Source organism: Barbatula barbatula (genome assembly GCF_947034865.1).
Source record: "Barbatula barbatula genome assembly, chromosome: 3".
NCBI classification, from domain to species: Eukaryota; Metazoa; Chordata; class Actinopteri; order Cypriniformes; family Nemacheilidae; genus Barbatula; species Barbatula barbatula.
Genome location: NC_136764.1, coordinates 692,433 through 713,124, shown reverse-complemented (window position 1 = coordinate 713,124; position 20,692 = coordinate 692,433). Strand labels below are relative to the sequence as shown.

General features: G+C 39.9%; 1 protein-coding gene across 1 annotated transcript in view; it reads right to left on the bottom strand.

Annotated features, from left to right (window-relative positions):
- The window catches only part of lingo3b (leucine rich repeat and Ig domain containing 3b), a 30,344-nt gene extending 10,466 nt beyond the window's left edge, over positions 1–19,878 (bottom strand). The window contains exon 1 of the mRNA XM_079452541.1: positions 19,584–19,878. The gene's annotated coding sequence lies outside the window, so the exon portion shown is untranslated. The remainder of the gene's footprint in view (positions 1–19,583) is intronic.
- Positions 19,879–20,692: the final 814 nt, after the last annotated feature.

The following is a 20,692-nucleotide window of genomic DNA, read 5'->3' as shown; positions in this document are numbered from 1 at the left end:
TACACATTTAACATCACATGTAGATTAGCAATTCATTAGCAAATTCATCAGTTTGAAAGAAATCTGAGATCACAGTCAACTTTAAAGAAGTCTGTTTTTCACTTAATAAAATATTTTAGACTGTTTTCTACCCTCTCTCTTCACAGAGAACACACAAGAGGGGGCAGTCGTGGCCTAATGGTTAGAGAGTAGGACTCATGACCAGAAGGTAGCCGATCGGGTAAGGACTGTGGTGCCCTTGAGCAAGGCATCTTAACCCTACTTGCTCCCCGGGCGCTGCAGTGATAGCTGCCCACTGCTCCGGGTGTACGCGACTTGCTGTGTGTGTGTTCACTTAAATGCAGAGGTCACATTTCGGGTATGGGTCTCCATATCTGACAAATAGGTCACTTTCACTTTGACATGTGTATTCATATGTTTTATAAGACCAGAGCCAGATCGGCTCTTTTAAATGCATCATCCTTCAATAACAGACTGCTTACAATTTCAAGAAATCAAAAGACTGTAGAATTGATGCTCTGACTTCACCTGACATCAGGTCTAAGAACACCTGAGATGATCTGATAACACCCAAGATGGTCTAAGGACACCCAAGATTGTCTGAGATCACCTGAAATGGAGTGAAATCACCCAAGATAGTCTTAGAACAACCGAGATGGTCTGATAACTGTCTGAAAACATCTGAGATGGTCTGAAAACCCCAGAGATGACCTGAGATCACCCAAGATGGTCGGACAACACCGGAGATGGTCTAAAAACACCCAAGATGGTCTGACAACACCTGAGATGGTCTGACAACACCTTGAGGTGGTCTAAAAACACCCAAGATGGTCTGACAACACCTGAGATGGACTTCTAGCACCTGAGTCTGCATTTAAAACATTTGACTTGGTCTGAAATTACCCGAGATGGTCTGACAACACCTGAGATGGTCTAAGAACACCCAAGATGATCTGAGAACACCTGAGACCGTCTGAAATCACCCAAAATGGTCTGATAACACATGAGATGGTCTGAGAACGCCCAAGATGGTCTTCTAACACCTGAGACTGTCTGAAAACATTTGACTTGGTCTGAATTCACCCGAGATGGTCTGACAACACCTGAGATGGTCTTCTAACACCTGAGACTGTCTGAAACATTTGACTTGGTCTGAAATCACCCGAGATGGTCTGAAAACACCTGAGATGGTCTGAAACAATTGACTTGGTCTGAAATCACCCGAGATGGTCTGAAACATTTGACTTGGTCTGAAATCACCCGAGATGGTCTGAAAACACCTGAGATGGTCTGACAACAACCGAGATAGTCTGATAACACCCAAGATGATCTGAGAACACCCAAGATGATCTGAGAACACCTGAGATGGTCTTCTAACACCTGAGACTGTCTGAAACATTTGACTTGGTCTGAAATCACCCGAGATGGTCTGAAAACACCTGAGATGGTCTGAAACAATTGACTTGGTCTGAAATCACCCGAGATGGTCTGAAACATTTGACTTGGTCTGAAATCACCCGAGATGGTCTGAAAACACCTGAGATGGTCTGACAACAACCGAGATAGTCTGATAACACCCAAGATGATCTGAGAACACCCAAGATGATCTGAGAACACCTGAGACTGTCTGAAACATTTGACTTGGTCTGAAATCACCCGAGATGGTCTGAAAACACCTGAGATGGTCTGAAACAATTGACTTGGTCTGAAATCACCCGAGATGGTCTGAAACATTTGACTTGGTCTGAAATCACCCAAAATGGTCTGATAACACCTGAGATGGTCTGAGATCAACCGAGATGGTCTGAGAACACCTGAGACTATCTGGAGAGCTTCACACACACACAACTGCCCTGAGACTAAAATGCAGTATTAAAGCGTGTGTGATATTGTCCGTGTTTTTGAAGATTTATCTACATGTCAGAAACAAACACCTCCAGGGTCTCTGAAGAATTATCAAAACCTGAAGAAATGCGCATGAGCAGGGTGAGATGGTGGGTGTAGATCTGATCATCTGATGTTCAGCGCTGGTGAGAGAGGATTGAAGCTCCGTGTACAGCCGCTGCTCGGAGAGAAATCCTGGAGCGAGCATCAGCCCACGGCCTTCACTCTCAACATTCTGCCATCAGGCTGTTTGTACTGGAACATAATTAAATGCTGTTAATGAGGCGTTATTCAAATTACTGATGAAACGAGTGGGACGGACGGCAGAGGAACACTAATGCTGGAGGAGAAGCACAAAGACTCATTATGTGTGCGTCTGTTGACAAGCTTCATTTATCAACAACACACTCAATTCACAACCTTCAATACAATAAAATGATTCCAACACAACAACACTGACTAATCACTCTCAATATTCATGTCCATGCATTGATTATAATTCATTTTGCATAAATAAATGCAATGTAAAGAGACAAAGGGCGCAATGCTGCACACCTGTGAACATGAGCACTTAAAGAGCATCACATACATCCAGCCCTAACAAATACTCTGTGTATAGCAAATTAGTTAGATTTGAAGCGACGAGAATGTATGACACATGTGAGTCAGAGCGCCTGCGTCCAATAGGGTCAAGCCCCATCCGGCGTTCGGCGCACAAACCTAATAAGCGTGCGTCCAAGTGCTCCCGTCCAAGAAGAAGGCGAAGAAGATCGATCCATCAACCCCAACCTCAGTGAGACGTGTCATTTTAAGCCACGCCCAAGATGCTTCCAGCCAGTGAGATTAGCACGGAGCTACCCATTGTCAACAGATTGATCGATCAAACAGGGTTTAGGGGATTCCAGCCAATCAGACAAAAGAGGGAAAGCAGCATATCAGCCAATCGAATCGAAGAAAGCCAATGGTTTTACTATGAAGTGATAAATGAAGAATCAGAGATGCAAACTACTTATCTCACATAATGTAAGAGTTAACGTGTGTTCGACTTTACATTCCTACAAACATAACAGATACGTTTATATCATATAAAGATAAATTAGATATGAGGTTGTGTATATGCTGGATTTATTTATTAGAAGAATTCATTAAGACTGCTGGATTATTATCACAGGTAATGAAGTGATTGAAATTATGATTGTTTGTCAAATCGGTATTTAACATGATTAAATCAGCTGGTTGTTAAAAGAGAGTACCAGAACCTGTTTTCACACTTCATGCACTGTGTGACCCAACAAGACCACACAAGAGTCCTCACAACACTACACAACAGCAGGAGAAACTCTTCACACTTACACATCACAACAATCACACACACACACACACACACACACACACACACACACACACACACACACACACACACACACACACACACACACACACACACACACACACACACACACACACACACATCCACACCCAGAACATCAGAACAATCACACACACACACACACACACACACACACACACACACACACACACACATCCACACCCAGAACATCAGAACAATCACACACACACACACACACACCAGCGCCCAGAACAACACAACAATCACACACACACACACACACATCCACACCCAGAACATCACAACAATCACACACACAAACAAACACACTCACATCCACACCCAGAACATCACAACAATCACAAACTAACACACATCAGCTCCCAGGACATCATGACATTCACACACAAACAAACACACTGCAACGAACATCACAACTACCACACACACATGCACATGCACAACACACCCTACAAAGCTCAGAACATCACAACAAGCACAGACACACACACAACATAAAGAAAATAATAACGACAACACATCACAGAGACAACCCAGAACATAACAACTCCCCCACACACACACACACACCTCTCAAAACACCACAACAAACAATCACACATGTACACACACGTCAGCATCGACACAGATGTGAACTGTAACATCTGCTCAGAAGCTGCAGATCAGACTGACACAAATAGATCAGACACAATGAAGTGACCAAACACACAATAACACGTGTGTGATTGTCAAACAGCCTCAGGTTCATTACACAGATAGTTCTGAGAAAAACTTCTCCCGCGTCTTACTGAAGTGTCAGAATAAAACCTGCCGCCGTCGTTTGCTTTGTTCTATTATTCAGAACAGAAGAATTATGAGACGATTTCTTCATCTAAGCCAACCTCACAGAAGACACAAGGACTCCCACAGCTATTTCTCTGAATAAACACTCATAAATATTCAAACATCTCAACACAAAGTTTGTGTAAATAGTGACGGCGTCTCTTTGGTCTGACGTGCGGTCTGAGACTTGTAATTTAACAGATTACACTTCATAACCTTCATAAAAAAGACAACACACAACGTCACTCATCAACCCGTCTGTGTTGTGTTGACATCTTACACTACAATACTTACACTCTTACAGAAACATTTGATTGTATATTTGTCGTTGAATGAAAATTAAATGTTTCAATAAATGCATTTGAAATGTAATGACTTGACTGTTGCGTTGATGATGACAATTCAATTTACTGTCAAATAAACAAATAAATATATATAAAGGTATGGTTTCTCTAGATTTAAACAAATCAATTATATTTACAATTACGGTCATGTGATCTATTTTAAACGATATCACGATAACCAAAAAAATCAATTTTCTTGTGCAATATTTATAACAAACAAATCCACGTGCAACGTAAACTGTTACGGACGGCGGTAAAACTGAACTCCGGCCACTGACACCATTACCGTTATATAATTGGGCTTTTCCTATGATACGTATTACAGCCCCTTCCATCTCTATAGAAAATGTGAAGGTGACGTCACGCCCTATTTTGCATGTTGCAGTGGTGCCGCCATCTTGGGAGGATCATACTCCGCTGCTATTATTGTTTTGATATCTAGCGTTACTTGTTTTGTTTGATATATTGGATAAATCGAAAGTGAAAGAACCAGGGGCTTTTTCTGAACGACTGTGTAATGCTATTGAAGTTTTTAACATAGCAAGACCGACCTATCATAGTTCTGTTTCCTAATCAAGCAAGAAAAAGAAAACACTGCACTGAACGCACTATCCTCCCAAGGTAGTATAACAAACTCTATATAAGAGTATCTCTGCCTTTATCATGGAGGAATTGAACACCGGATGTGCCGATTTTTCCAGTTACGTTTATTACAAAAGGCAGCAGTCGCCAATTTGTCTAAATGCCTCTTATAATGAGTGACCACTAAATGATTTCAAAATCCAGACATGTTCAGTGACAGGACAAGAGATATTCTGATGATTACGGTGAACAGAATTATTATTTTTTAATCCAGCAAAGCCAATCTGTGAAAGTGCGGTGGCTGGTAAACAGACGTGATTATAACATCACACGGTGTCAGTCAGCGCTCTAAATTGGTGACCAATAAGATTAAAATGTGCATTTATTTGTATTAAATATTTTTTATCACCTACTGTGTGTGATTTTTAATTGACAGTCAGTTTACTGCATGTAATTCACAATACACAAAAATTTATTAATGTTCAATTTAGTCGAACTGTCATCGTGTTACTCTTTAAAGATGAATTAAGTGTTAACGCCATTACCATTCTTTAAGGCAGTTATGCATACAGCTATTTTAAGGACTGGAAAAACAATGTATGTACTGTAAGCAATACTGGTTTTACGAGAACTGACCAAGCTCTATAAAATACCCTTGGTATTACTACAAATATGTGCTACACTTTAATAAAACCATGTGCAATTTCCACATTCATTTCAAATGAAATATGACCGGTAAAAGAAAACACAGGACTGTAGCAGGTTAGGAAATAAATGCATCTATTATTCAGAATGTGCATTTGGACGGGAAATATATTTATAGGAACATTTCAGCAAGATCCTGAACATCCTCAGTTTTGAAGTGCATACTGCACACAAAAATACTTCCGCATGTTATTTTTAAAGAAAGGAATTGTTGCTATGCTACCGGAAAATAGCGACACAATGCGTCCCTACACCGAAAACGTGATAAAGGTGTAAATAAAGCGCCTGTAGATCATTTCTGATTACAATCATAAGAAACAGAGAAGAAGCATTACTTTGCTAAACTTGTCTCTCCAATATTATGAATTTAGATTGCGATGCCAAGATCATCCGCTAGGTGTCAGTGTACCATACAGGTTTCTTTAAATGCGAACGAACTACAGGACTCATTCAACAAACTGTTTATTTAATAATGTGAACATACAACAAAATTCAACAAATCGTTCATTTTAAATACAGAATTAATATTAACATAAATGAAATTAAATATAAATAGTTATATTATTAGACACTAGCCAAACACAGAACGGAAGTTAACTGGGAGCCGGACACGCGCGCATCTGATGAAACTGTCTATATCCCTCCAAATTTTAATCACGATTAATAATTGCGATGATTCTGTTATTACGTCAGTTTTAAATGTTATCTTAAATGCCATTTAATACATGATATAATCTGCTGCTGTTCAACTACTGTATTTTAAAGCGCTCCGTCATCTATGCGCTCAGCCCCAAACATTTCTGACTTTATCATGAGGATGTTTTGTGCTTGCTTTTATTAATATCGCCACGATTATGCTCAATTAATCGCGGGAGGCAGAAATCGTTGTGCAGCCCTAGCTTGATGTACATACACGTTGTTATTTTCCTCTGACATATCAGAATTTATACAAAAATAAACGCAATATAAATGTCAATATGCATTCACGCACCGTTTGGACTCTCTCGACTGTGCACAGTACTACATGCAAAACCCCCAAAAAATCTAGCAAAGAGATCAAATAAAACGTATATGAAATGTACAACAAACTTATGAAAAACAATATCTATATATTTCAAACATATTGTACAATTCCACTGAAAACGACACTTTATATAACAGGAAATCTGTTTAAAGGATGTTTTGACAAAAAAGATTCAATAAATAATAAAGAATTACCACATTTGGCAAACCATTTAATACAACCAGAGCAGACTACACAACGTATCCCACAATGCATTGCTCTTAACAGGACCTTCCATTTCCAGCACGATAACCGAACCTGTAAGGAGTTTTGACATTAAATTCTATTTAAATATTCGTAGTAATTGTTATTATTTCTGAAACGTTAACACGACGTTACCAATATACGCAATGGATGTATAAGTCCCAGCATGACTTCAGAGTAGCTGAAGGATACGAGTAACAGGAACTTCATTCAAGTTGTGAGATCGTTGCAGTCACAGAACGCTTTTGTTGTATGAAACTCATACAAGTCAGACTGCTTTAAGAGTAAATGTTTGGTTTGATTTTCCTATACCTGCAGTGCTTTAAGCTTAAGGACGGATTTAGCTCAACATCTGTATTTAATGTCTCGCTTTATTCTTTATTCATCATCAGACTCTTCCACGTCCTCATTTCTCTTTTGCCACTCGAGAACTCGAGCTCTGGTCCTCTGCGTCGGTCCCCCTCACACATGCAATGATTCACGATGAATAATTCAGCATTTTCCTCTCAAAATGATGAACACAGAACCTGTCACATTACTGGAGTTATTTTAAACCCGAGATCTCTCGCATCTGTCCTCCAACACTGGTGATTTGTTGGAGGCAGTGGTTCGTCGCCGGGAGGAGATCAGAGGCGCTGCCGCGGGTTAAATGACACATGTGAAGGTGACAGTCGTGCCTTTCTGCAATATGTCATTGCTTGTTGGTCAATTTAACTTGAAAAGTAATTTATTAAAGCGAAAATATCTTTTGATTTTAGTCTACTAGTTTACGTACATACACGTTGTAAAAACAGGCTTATTTTCTAATAATAGGAAGTTATTGATACCTCACTTCTTGACTGACTCTCAAATTATTATTTCGGCGATTCATCTGTCTAAGCCCCTCCTTTCTATCAGCCTGCTCTGATCTGATTGGTCAAAAGGTCTAGTCTGCTGTGATTGGTCTACCGCGCGCAGTGTCGCATCACTGAACATAGACGGTGACTCAAATCTGACCCCGGCAATGAAATTAGAACAACAGACGACTCGTCCAAGCCAAGGACATTCGGTCACTTTCAGTGTTGTAATGTAATGAAGTAAAATACTTAAGTAAAGTACTTGTGTAGTTTTTGGGAGTATCTGTACTTTACTTGAGTCTTAATATTCCTGCAGACTCTGATACATTTCCCCTAAGCATGTTCATTACTACAAAATAAAAGCATAGAAACAGAACTGAAATAGACAAGGTGATGCGGTCACCATGACAATGCTGAACCGATCATTGCTTAAAGCTCAATGTTAAAAGGGGCGGGAGGAGCTATGTTATTATAAAGTTATAATTTGTAAAGTAAAGTTATAAACATGTGGTTTCTGAACTTGAATTTTCATAGTTTAGCAATTTGGCAACATGTTGTTATAGATAAAACTACTGAGCTTAAGACGGAGATTTTTCACAGTTGTAAATTTCTATGTAAGCACTGATTTTATCTTTACAACGTTTGCTTCAACTTTATTCTACAAACTGAAGTAGATGTCATATAAAAAGTACTTTTGATACTTAAGTATGATATTTATCTGTTACTTTAAGACTTTTACTCAAGTATTGCTTTTAGGTACTTTATACATCACTGGTCACTTTCGGCTTTACAAATTTGCAGACCGCTCACCTTCACACACGGCAACATTACACACGACATGTAATATTCAAAATATGTATTAATTCTATGAACTGCCTATGAAGTTCTGTGCAGAACGTGTTTGCTAGAACAGGGATGTCGACACACGTGAAGCGCAGACCATCTTCTATGAGCTGAAAATGACAGACGGACATGTTGAAGCAGATCTTCAGAAACGATGAGATTGTGTATTTTTGATTTATTTGTGTCAGGCTGAACTAATGCGTAACAGTGAGCCCATTTCAAATCTCATTCTGCGACTGTAAACCTTTAACAGAGCAGAACACCCGTCTGGATTTCTTCTGGTCGCGTCTCAGATTCACACCCGTCTGGTGTGTGTGTGTGTGTCCTGTACTGCACACTACAATAGAAAGAACTGTGTCTAAAAAACAAGCTTCCTAGTCCATGGATTTAACAAAGTTATGAGATTAACTATCAAAAGGAATTCTGATGTTTATAAAGCATCAAACAAACAACATGCAGAACCGATTTCAAAAAAATTATTCAAGCTTTCTGACTGAATTATAGACAAACAGTACAAAACATCAAATGCATTATGAATATTCAATCCTCAACTTTTCGTGAGGTGTTGAATTCAAACAAAATGCTTTGATTTAGGCTTTATTATGATTCCCTTTCCTGTTGAAGATTTATGGGATGGGACTTTATTATAGTTTTCTTTTAATTATCATGTTGTTGTTCGATTAATTTTGTATTAATTAATTCATGTATATATATATATATATATATGTGTGTATTATATGTATATATATATATATATTTTGGCATGCCGTTCAGGAAATTAAAGTATTTATAAAATGATTGGTTGAATATATTGAATGAAAGTATGAAACTGTGTAATGAGAGTGTTAAATATATGGAATGAAAGTCCTAGTATTACATTGAATGAAAGTATGAATATATGGATTTAAACATGACGATATGGAATTAAATTGAATGAAATGTGTGTGAATATACAGAATGAAACTGGCGTCATCTTGTGTTTTTATTTGTGATTGTTCAGATGTTGAACAAAAGATGAGTCTGCACGTAATCTAGCAGCAATTTTAAATAATAATGATTTTTTTAAAGTATTATCAAATTTGCAATTTCATTCCATTTATTTAAAACTCTAATTCCATATATTAAAGTTTCAATTCATTTATTCAGACTTTCCTTCCATGTATTTAACCAATCATACAGTATTATAAATACTAACATTTCCTGAACGGCCTGCCATAATATATATATATAAATATGTACTAAATGAGGTTACAAATTGAATACAAATTGAATACTTTTGAATACAGACAATGCCACAGCCACTCTGTGTTCCACGCTTTCATCCTGCTTGGACAACCTATGCCCTCTTGCATCTGGACCAGCCCGTCCATCCCCGTCGGCTCCCTGGTTATCGGATGTACTGCGTGAGCATCGCGCCAGCCTCCGGTCAGCTGAGAGAAAATGGCGCAAGTCAAAAGACCCTGCAGACCTCTCTCTCTACCAATCTCTTCTCTCTTCTTTCTCTGTAGATGTCACCTCTGCAAAAACAGATTACTACCACTCTAGGATCTGCAACTCTCCGGACTCTCGAATGCTCTTCAAAACCTTCTCTGCTCTCCTCTGTCCGCCTGCTCCCGCACCTTCATCGGAGTTAACAGCTGCTGATTTTGCATCGTTCTTCGTAAAGAAAACTACTGCCATCAGCAGCCAGTTCTCTACGCCACCATCTGTCGAACCCGCCCACATCGCTGACACGTGTGTGCTCCCTGCCTTTTCTCCTCTGTCTGAAGCTGATGTCTCAAAGATCATTGGCTCCAACCACCCTACCACCTGCCCACTGGATCCCATCCCCACCCATCTCCTCCAGGCCATCTCTCCAACGGTTGTGCCTGCTCTGACCCACATCATCAACTCTTCGCTCACCACTGGGACATTTCCCACAGCTTTCAAAGAGGCCCGCATCACACCGCTTCTATAGAAACCCACCCTGGACCCTACACTGCTAGAAAACTACAGGCCTGTCTCCCTTCTTCCCTTCTTCGCCAAAGCCCTGGAGCGAGTTGTGTTCAATCAGCTCTCCTCCTTTCTCATGCAAAACAACCTCCTGGACAGCAATCAGTCTGGGTTCAAGACCGGTCATTCCACAGAGACTGCACTGCTCTCAGTCATCGAAGCCCTGAGACTGGCAAAAGCATCATCCATGTCTTCTGTGCTCATCCTACTGGATCTGTCTGCTGCCTTTGACACTGTCAATCATCACATCCTCCTGGCTTCTCTCAGTGCTATGGGTGTCTCTGGAATGGCGTTGCAATGGTTTGAGTCCTACCTCTCGGGTAGGTCATTCAGAGTATCCTGGAGAGATGAGGTCTCCGCGTCCCAACAGCTCAACACGGGGGTGCCACAGGGCTCAGTGCTTGGACCGCTACTCTTCTCCATTTACATGACATCCCTCGGCTCGGTCATTCAGAAGCATGGCTTCTCCTATCACTGCTATGCGGACGACACACAACTCTACTTGTCATTTCAACCGGACGATCCGACGGTCTCTGCTCGCATCGCGGCATGCCTTAGTGACATCTCGCTTTGGATGAAGGATCATCACCTGCAGCTAAACCTTGCAAAAACGGAACTGCTTGTGATCCCGGGCAACCCAAAGATTCACCACAACCTTGCCATTCAACTAGGCTCATCAACGATTACACCGTCCAGCACAGCCAGAAACCTGGGAGTGGTAATCGATGATCGGCTTAACCTCACAAGTCATGTTGCCAGCACCACCCGGTCCTGTAGATTCATCCTCTACAACATTAGGAAAATTAGACCATTCCTATCGGAGCACTCTACGCAAGTCCTAGTCCAGGCTCTTGTCCTGTCCAAACTGGATTATTGCAATGCGCTTCTGGCTGGACTTCCTGCTTGCACAATCAAACCTCTCCAGATGATCCAGAATGCGGCGGCAAGAGTGGTCTTCAATGAACCGAAGAGAGCGCATGTAACTCCGCTCTTCATCAGGTTACACTGGCTCCCTGTTGCCGCCCGCATAAAGTTCAAGGCTTTGCTCCTGGCCTACAAGACCAACACCGGATCTGCACCATCGTATCTCCACTCGCTAATGCAGATCTATGTTCCTGCCAGATCACTGCGGTCTGCAAAGGAACAATGACTAGTGGTACCATCCCAAAAAGGAAAAAAGTCACTCTCCCGTACCTTCACTGGATTTGTTCCACATTGGTGGAATGATCTACCAGCTGCTACAAGATCAGCAGACTCGGTTGCCATCTTTAAAAAACACCTAAAAACGCATCTCTTCCGTCAACACGTTGCTGATTGAGTTTTTCCTAATTCTCTTCCCTTTCCTTCTTAAAAAAAAAAAAAAACATTACTAACCTCACTATTCTTAGCTTTTATACTGTGCTAGGCTTTAATGGACTAGTTTGATGCACTTATGTATTTTCGTTGCCTATGTTGTTATAATTGCTTCCAATGTTTCCTCATCTGTAAGTCGCTTTGGATAAAAGCGTCTGCTAAATGACTAAATGTAAATGTAAATGTAAATTACTGTTAAATCAGACCTGGAATATTTGAATCACTGTTCACAATATAAAAGTATAATATTTGTTATTATATGTAATTTATAATAATAAAATGTGCCAAAACTGTGCCATCTACAGAACTATAAACCGACAGCTACTGTATATTTAGTGGTCAACAAAAAAATTATACTTGCTTATGCCGTCTTGCCCATGGTCGGGTAAAATATTGACAAAACCGATGGGTATAAATGAACCATGGGTTTAAAAAGCAACCCAGCATTTAAAAAACCATTCATTTTGTTTACATGTTTCGATTTTAATATCTATCTTCCTCTAATCATCACATAAAAATGCAATGGATCACTATTACGTAACAATATAAAAGCAATAGAAATGTCTTTCATCTGTTTGCAGGTTACAGTGTGGCAGTCGACTTCATTATAACCCATCATACTGGTTGCCATAGTAATTCACTTTATAGTACTTCACCTCGCATCTGTGATAAATCTGTCAAAACGACTCAGAATGGGTTAGGATTACAGGATTCAAAAGTATTTACAAAAGACAATAAATCAATAACTCCAGCTTCCATCACCGTCATGTGGCTCACGTTCCTGTTGTTTAAAATACAAAACAAATGCTGTTGTTTCATAGAAAGAACGAAATGTTGCACGCCCACTTTGAGTGACACACAGACTGATGATTCAAACGACGACTATGAAAATATCAGCCATCTGCTTTCACTGATACTGCCAGAACTCTTCATGTCTCAGGACGGATTCTTCACATGCATTCATCTACAGCGTCAAAATCACAATTTTGTGTCAAACATCGACTACATGTCAGCGCAAACAAAGTAACATCGACATTCTATTGATGTTGGTTAGACAGGAGAACACTGACCCTTATCGTTGGGTGATCAGTTTCATTGAACAGACTCGGAGACTATCAAACGCTACGTCATGAATCTCTTTAAAACGGCTGTAATGTGTACTGTGAAAAGGGCTCGAATGAATGTTGTGTGGCATCAGGTATCAAGAAATGATATAAAGTGATATCAGAAATGATATAACATTTTACCCTCGCTAGCGTATCACAGACACGCTAATTGAGATCCATTCCACCTGGACCTCAATCACAAGCCAATGGAAAGCTGACAGTGACAGAAAGCTAGCGGTGGTAGTAAAAATATACCCCGAGACTCACACGGGATAAGGCCCGATTCATGTTTCGTGTCTTTTCCACACGCATATTCGTTATTTTAAATGTAGATGCACGGCAGGCGAGTGTAAATACGACATATATTCTAGGGGTGTCCGCCCCACATCGAGATGAAAGTAGTTCTACTTTCAGATGGCCGCGTGCGCACTTCCCAAGAAAGAGGCGCGGCTCACGTTTTCCGCATGGATTTAGACGCGAAATAACCAGGCCTAAATCAGCATCCTGAGCACATGCCGCATATTTGTTATTTAACATGAAGACGCATTGGTTCAACTTTCCAGACTGCTGCTTGTGTACAGCTTTACAGGAGAAAACACAGCACAGATCGTACTAGTAAATAATACCTAATGTCTCCCGGTGGTTTATTTAGCATATTTAGCATTAAGTGAATGCTTTGCTGTAAAGATGCGTCTTTAATCTAGATTTAAATTGGGCGAGTGTGTCTGATCCTGGAATAATATCAGGAAGGTTATTACAGAGTTTAGGTGCTACGTATGAGAAAGCTCGACCCCCTTTGGTGGATTTAGTTATTCTAGGTGTTATCAAAAGTCCTGAGTTTTGAGATCTTAGAGAGCGTGATGGGTTGTAGTGTGATAGAAGCTCTGTTAGGTAGGTAGAGGCTAAACCCTTTAAGGCTTTATAAGTGATTAAAAGAACTTTAAAGTCAATACGATACTTAATGTGTATCCAGTGAAGGGTTGATAACATTGGGGTTATGTGATGGTATTTTCTGAACTAACTGTAGTTTGTTTATTGATGATGCAGGACAAACACTAAGTAGAGCATTACAGTAGTCAAGTCTTGAGGTCATAAATGCATGAATAAGCTTCTCCGCATCAGCAACACACAGAAAATGATTGTTTTATCAACAGTAAAGAACATACATTCATTTATACTGTAGATACATGCAAACAGCATGTCAAGATAATACCGTGACTCTTTTACAATACGTACAATATCTTAAAATATGGTCCTAACAAAATATTAGCCATTCTGATACAGGTTGGGCTATTTTTGCTAAGCAATCCAAATGTAATCAATGTAATAAATCTTGCAGACAAACCCTGGATGGAACCTACAACGTGAGCGTAGTGTGTAATTTCCTCCTCATCGACCGCTTCTCGTCCAGAAGCAAGCTGACTGTTTGATCTGTAAATCATTCATTAAAATGCAATATTGATACGAGCCGTATAAGTTTGAAGTGGCTCCAGATTTTTGGCCGGGCATAGATAGAGGGTCATTTACTCTGGTTTCATGTAAGTGAATCTACAGAAATGAATTCACTCTGATATATTTTTAAAAAGACATTTAATGTTAATGGAGGATCAGAAATGATGAGAATTAGACCGTTAACGGACCGTATCGTTTCAATGTGCTCGACTCCAGCTGTCTTTGACATACAAACCTCTTCTCCTCATCATTAAACATTTGATGTTACCGTCATATAATGAGCTCAGAGCTCTGATGAGAATACTTAAACAGATCACTAATGTCATTTTCTCATAAAGATCTACAGTGCAGATGATTTGACTTTCACCCTCAAGGTTTGTTTGTTTTTGTCATGTAGACGAACAGGTCGACTAATGCCCTTGCCTTAATAGATCTGATATTCATTTCTATTATTTTAATGATGTCAACGGCACAATGAGGTCAAAAACCACAGCAATATTATAGCAATAGATTTACATTCATTCATTTAGCTGATGCCGTCTAACTTGCATCATTTGAGATGGATGGTCATTAGAGACGGAAGAGCATTTTTAAGAGTTTAATTGAAGATTATGAGGGCACAGGAATTTTATAAAGAGAACGACCCACATTGGTAAGCTATTTACAATAAACGCTGCAATATTTCATGAAAAAATGAGGCTGTGTCGGGACAGACTCGGGTCTAACTTTATTGGGTCTGTCTCGGGTCGGGTCTTTTTTTATATTTTAACTGAAATCTTGTATTAATATTACTCCCCAGAGAAAATGCTGCTATAAAATAAAGTAAATGTTGTCATCCGTGTACACAATGTGCTAATACGGTACATTTAGGTAAATTTATGCAAACATAGTTGCTTTTGTCTGTCCCGCTATAACCCACTTTAAACAGGTTGACAGCACGGATGTGTCTGGACTCATTTGACCACACGGCGGCGAGATCTAGTGTCGTAACTCTGTTTTTCACCGGCTCTGGTTAGGACTCGGATTTAATTTATATACCTGGTTCAAAAACATCAGATTTGTACCTGTCCTGCTGACTAATATGATGAGCAAACGCACTCCTTAAGAGGCGTGGATCAAAGAAAGAGACTGTATAAAAAGGTCAAATGGACTATTAAAAATGAAGCCAAAAAAGGCAATAATGTAAAATCAGATAAGCGGGAATATGATAGTGATCTGTTCATCATTTTCCACACTCATCCCTAGTGATTTTGAGTCATTCAGGTGGAAACGTTCCCATGGCGACATCATTTGCAACAATAATCCAATCAACGTGTATCAGCAACAACTTTAACAAATTAAAACTGCATTTAGGTTTGTGGAAGATAAAACCACATACCTTCAACATTGGCCACAACAAACCTATATTGATTTCCTGATGCGTCTTTCCTATTTAATTCTATAAAAACAAATGAGTTTCATTTCGTGTCTTAAACAATAAAAGCTCAAGAGAAGATTTAACATACGTTCAGATCAGACGGTGTTCTGAATTATAGGCTTCTTTATTATTGATGATTCATACAGTTGCTCTCTTGTTCTCATCCGTCAGGTTTGGTCTTGTACTTATAATAGATCTCTCATATTTCTACCCGTCTCTTCTGTTATTCTGTTAAAGATGAATTGTAATGAGATGAGAGGTGCTGGAGGTCTGTTTAACGCTCGAGTCTCAGCCGCTAAAGAATGTTGTACATGCTGAGAAACAAACTTTCCCTTTCATTTCTTATACAATTTTTCTGTCAAACTTTAAACAATCACAAATAAAATATCAGTTGTTTTCTAGACAGCTGTTATGCGTTTCCTCTTTATTTGTTTATCATTGAATCTTGGGGTTGGCTTGCTCACCGGTAGACTGCTTTTACTAGATTTGATGTATTGTTTGCTAGAATGATCTTGCTTGTTCTATAAACACTGTGCATTGTGCTTTGATTGACCTTTTGTGTATTTTATTTTCTTTGGAACAATGCACATTGTGAAAAGCGCCATATCAAATAAACAGAATTGACATGAAGACACAAATAAAAGTCAGTTTTTCTCTAAATAAAACATCGTCCTATCTAAAACAGCCCCCTCATGCAGTCATGTTTAGTGGTGTGTGAAACTATTCAATCCCATGATGCACTTTAAAACCTGATTCTTATCCAACATGAGGCTCACGGCAACATTCCACAATGATGCCCACCGCTCGATGTCCGAAATCTCTCACTCACTCTTTCAAGTGGACTATATAGGGGAAGTAATGTTATATACATAGTATATCAGAATCAAACTGTGAACGTTTCCGCTGTTGCTTGAGTGTTTTCTATCGCCAAGAAAACAAACACTGTTTAGTCGACAGGATACGTTTGTCACTGTGGCCACCCATTTCCCAACGGGAAACTCACAGAATCTGGACCGGCACCAAACATGTCCGCCCGACTCTCGATGATCTTCCCTGGCCTTCACTGTTTAGTGTGATTTGCAGATGAAAACCAAACGTCATGCATGAGCGATACGAGACGCTTTCCTTAACAAACACCTCTAACGCTGCTCATTTAAAATTCAAATGAGCGCTTAATCGCAGAGACACACGCATGTGGTCTGATGTGCGTTTATTATCGTTGAGGGTCTTTGTTTTGTTGTTCATGTCCGGTTTCAGTGTGATTAGAGTCGGAATGAACATATGTCCCATTAACCTTCGGCACCAGCGGGAAATGGACACAGAAGGATGATAAAATGGATGCTAAATTATACCTTTATTCCATCTCTCTCTCACTTGAGATTATAGTCTGTTTATAACCCTCACGGCCCCGGGCAGCACGGTAACGCGCCTGTCAGAAACACTTTACATTATAATGAACTGGACTTGCAAACGGGGAGAGCAGATTACACGCGGCACGCACACACAAGACGTCAAATTGTTTTGGAGCCTTTTGTGCTTATATTAATTCATATTCAACATTCAAACTGAATTTCCAATCAGGACATCAAGAACACCACAATAACACAACGCCTGAAACACCAACAACAGAGGACATGGACAGCGTAAAACAAAGACTCCATCATTCTCGGTCTAAGCAGTGGAAGTGATCTGTATGAGCATCAGCTTTAGTGTCGTAAGCCTTCACTGTACAGTTTCCTGGATTCAGAACAATCTCAGCTTTATTTACTGAGCTACAGATTTATACTCCAAGTCTTCTGAGAAAAGAGCAATGTTGGAGAACTCAAACAGTTCTGACAGATGCACAAGGAGGGAGACAGAAAGGACTTTGTACAGAAACATAACTGATTGTTTTCATAGGGAGGAGAAAACACAGTACATGTCCTCTTTTGTTGATGTTTACAGATGTTGTTTTTGTGTGGTGTGCTGGGTCTCCGCTTGATGTCCTTGACGCCATCATTTTAAGATGACTGTACCATATTTACTGCAGTAACTGTCCTTTCTGAAAATCTGTTTTACTACAAAACAACAAAAAACATGGATACTATAGAAACAACGGGCTGCACGATGAAGCATTTTTAATCGTGATAACCAATAATGCGTCCCACCATTGACTGAGCACAAACGTTGTGATTTTAATGTTTTATAAAAAAGCACAAAACTCGCCATAAGTTCATGAAATCATCGCCGTCAGACTGAAATAAACGATTTGTTGAATTTTGTTGAATGTTCATTTTATTAAATAAACGATTTGTTGAATGGGTCCTGCAGTTCGGTCGCTTTTATAGAAAGCGTACGGTACACTGACATCTAGCGGTTGAGCTTGGTATCGCAGTCTAATGTTAAAATATTTAGAGTCTCTTTTAAACTTTATAGGAAATTAAAAAAATCCACCGACATTTATAGGGGTGAAAAACACAGGGAATAAAAAACGGAGACGCAAGGTTTCATTTCAAAGGTCACAAAATGTTCAAATTTGGGGCGGGGCGTTAAGATGACAGCATGCTTTGAGATACGATGTTTAATGGCAGCAGATTACAACATATTAATCGGTTGTAAAGTATAATAAACATGCTAAAGTGGAATAAAAAACCTGACGAAATAATCGTCAACCTAATCGTGATGATCACTTTGCCCATGATCGTACAAATTAGTGAAGGTTTTGCTATACACCGTTTCATAGTACACGCGCTGTGCGCACCTGACCCCCGGGCCAGTGTTTGGCGAGTGTCTAATAATAAACTATTTATTTGATTTACGATTATATTAATTTATATTATTATTTTATTGTATAATTATTGTGTTAAATAAACGATTTGGCGAATTTATTTGTATGTTCTTTTTTTTAAATAAACGATTTGTTTAATGGCTCCTGCATATCGTCGTCGCATTAATAGATGGCGTACGGTACACTGACATCTAGCGGACGATCTTGGTATCGCAGTCTAAAGTCAAAATATTAGAGAGACAAGTTTAGCCAAGTATCGCTTTTTCTCGGTTTCTTTTGATTGTTATCGGAAATCATCTACAGGAGCTCTATTGTTTGTGACAAACACGTTTCTTTATAACGTTACGCGGTATTTTAGTAAAACTGTGATAATTTGATAATAAAAATGTGATGCTTGGTTCTCAACACACTCGAGTTCATCCACAGCTATACGACCTCCCAGAACACAACAACACACTCTGAGTCTTTGAGAGCTGCTGGACACTTCAACACCACCCGTGACCCAACAACACAACAACACACAAACTCCTGCGGGGAAATATTATTGCATAACCAACCACTGAGATGTCAGCCCACACTGTTCCACAGGTGTACGTGTGTGTGTGTGCAGGTTTGATACACTGTGAGGACCCCACAATGTCCCCACAAAGATGAATGTCCTGGTCCACATATATTGTGTGTTTCAGTCAATGGAGCCCATAATGTAGATTGATTATAAATCAAACTAAATGACGCGTATGTGAAAACGTACAAATGCGTGTTTGTGAGACTGTACACAGTTGATACAGAATACAAAATGTCTATAAAAGGTCCCCACGATGTGTGTGTGAAGTTTACTCACCCAGGTCTAGAGTGTGACGGCTTTGTCCTCATTTGTCTTTCCTGCGTGTCCATAAGTCACACGATAACATCCACATCCACAATCCACATCCACTCGCGCGCGTGTTTACCTCTCAGCCGCGCGCATCAGAGACGCATCTCAGCAAACACACACACACACTGCTCCTCCGGTGTCCAACCGTACTGTATGTGTGTGTGTGAGAGAGAGACAGGACACAAGCTGGCTGTCTGTCTGTCTCAGTGATGTCTCGGTGTATCTGCGGCTGTTTGGCTTTCAGCTCACCCCGCTGGCACGCGCAGGGATCATCTCAAAACTGCGCCACCGGAGCAGAAACGAAGCGTGTCTGAGGGATCGTGGATAATTACATTATGTCGTTGCGACATAACATCATGAAGAAAGCGATATGAGTGGCGATTACCGTGCAACACATCTACACAACGCCGGTGTTTTTTCCCAGTGTGTTGTTATGCGTTTGCTAAGGTGTTTCGGGTGGGTGCTTGTCTTTCTCTCCACTCAAAACTTTCAAAGCCTATTCAACGTCGTGATGCTTGTGGCTCTTTAAGAGCCTCGAACAAGCAGCCCGGCGATTACCAGCAGCCTGAGCTTTATCCATTACGCCACAGCATGAATCTAACCAGCTGAAAGAACACACACTTTAAGAGGGCATTTACACAACAATAAAAACGGAAAACCTTTCATGCATTTTGGATGTTCAATTCACAGAGCTCTATATAATTATACATATTTGAGGTGACGTACAGATGTGAATGTGATTTGAATAATCACTGACAACGTATGTTGGAAGGTATAAAATCGAACACTCAGATAGTCATGCCATACGCTCCCCGTCCCGTCCCTATGAAATGAAAACCCTTTTCAAAGAAGCGTACACATTCACCCTGCGTTATGTGGCTTGACATTAGAATGCAAGACATTTGCTCTCCTCGTGTAATTACAGTCACAGACTTTAGTAAATGATTGTTGGAGTATCAGGCTTCATTTGGTGCATCTCTCTATATCTTGTCTTCTGTAGGTCATACAAATCACGTCCAATTTTCTTATTGCTGCGGGGTGTTAGGGCAGTATTTTTTCTTTTTTATGCTGCCTTT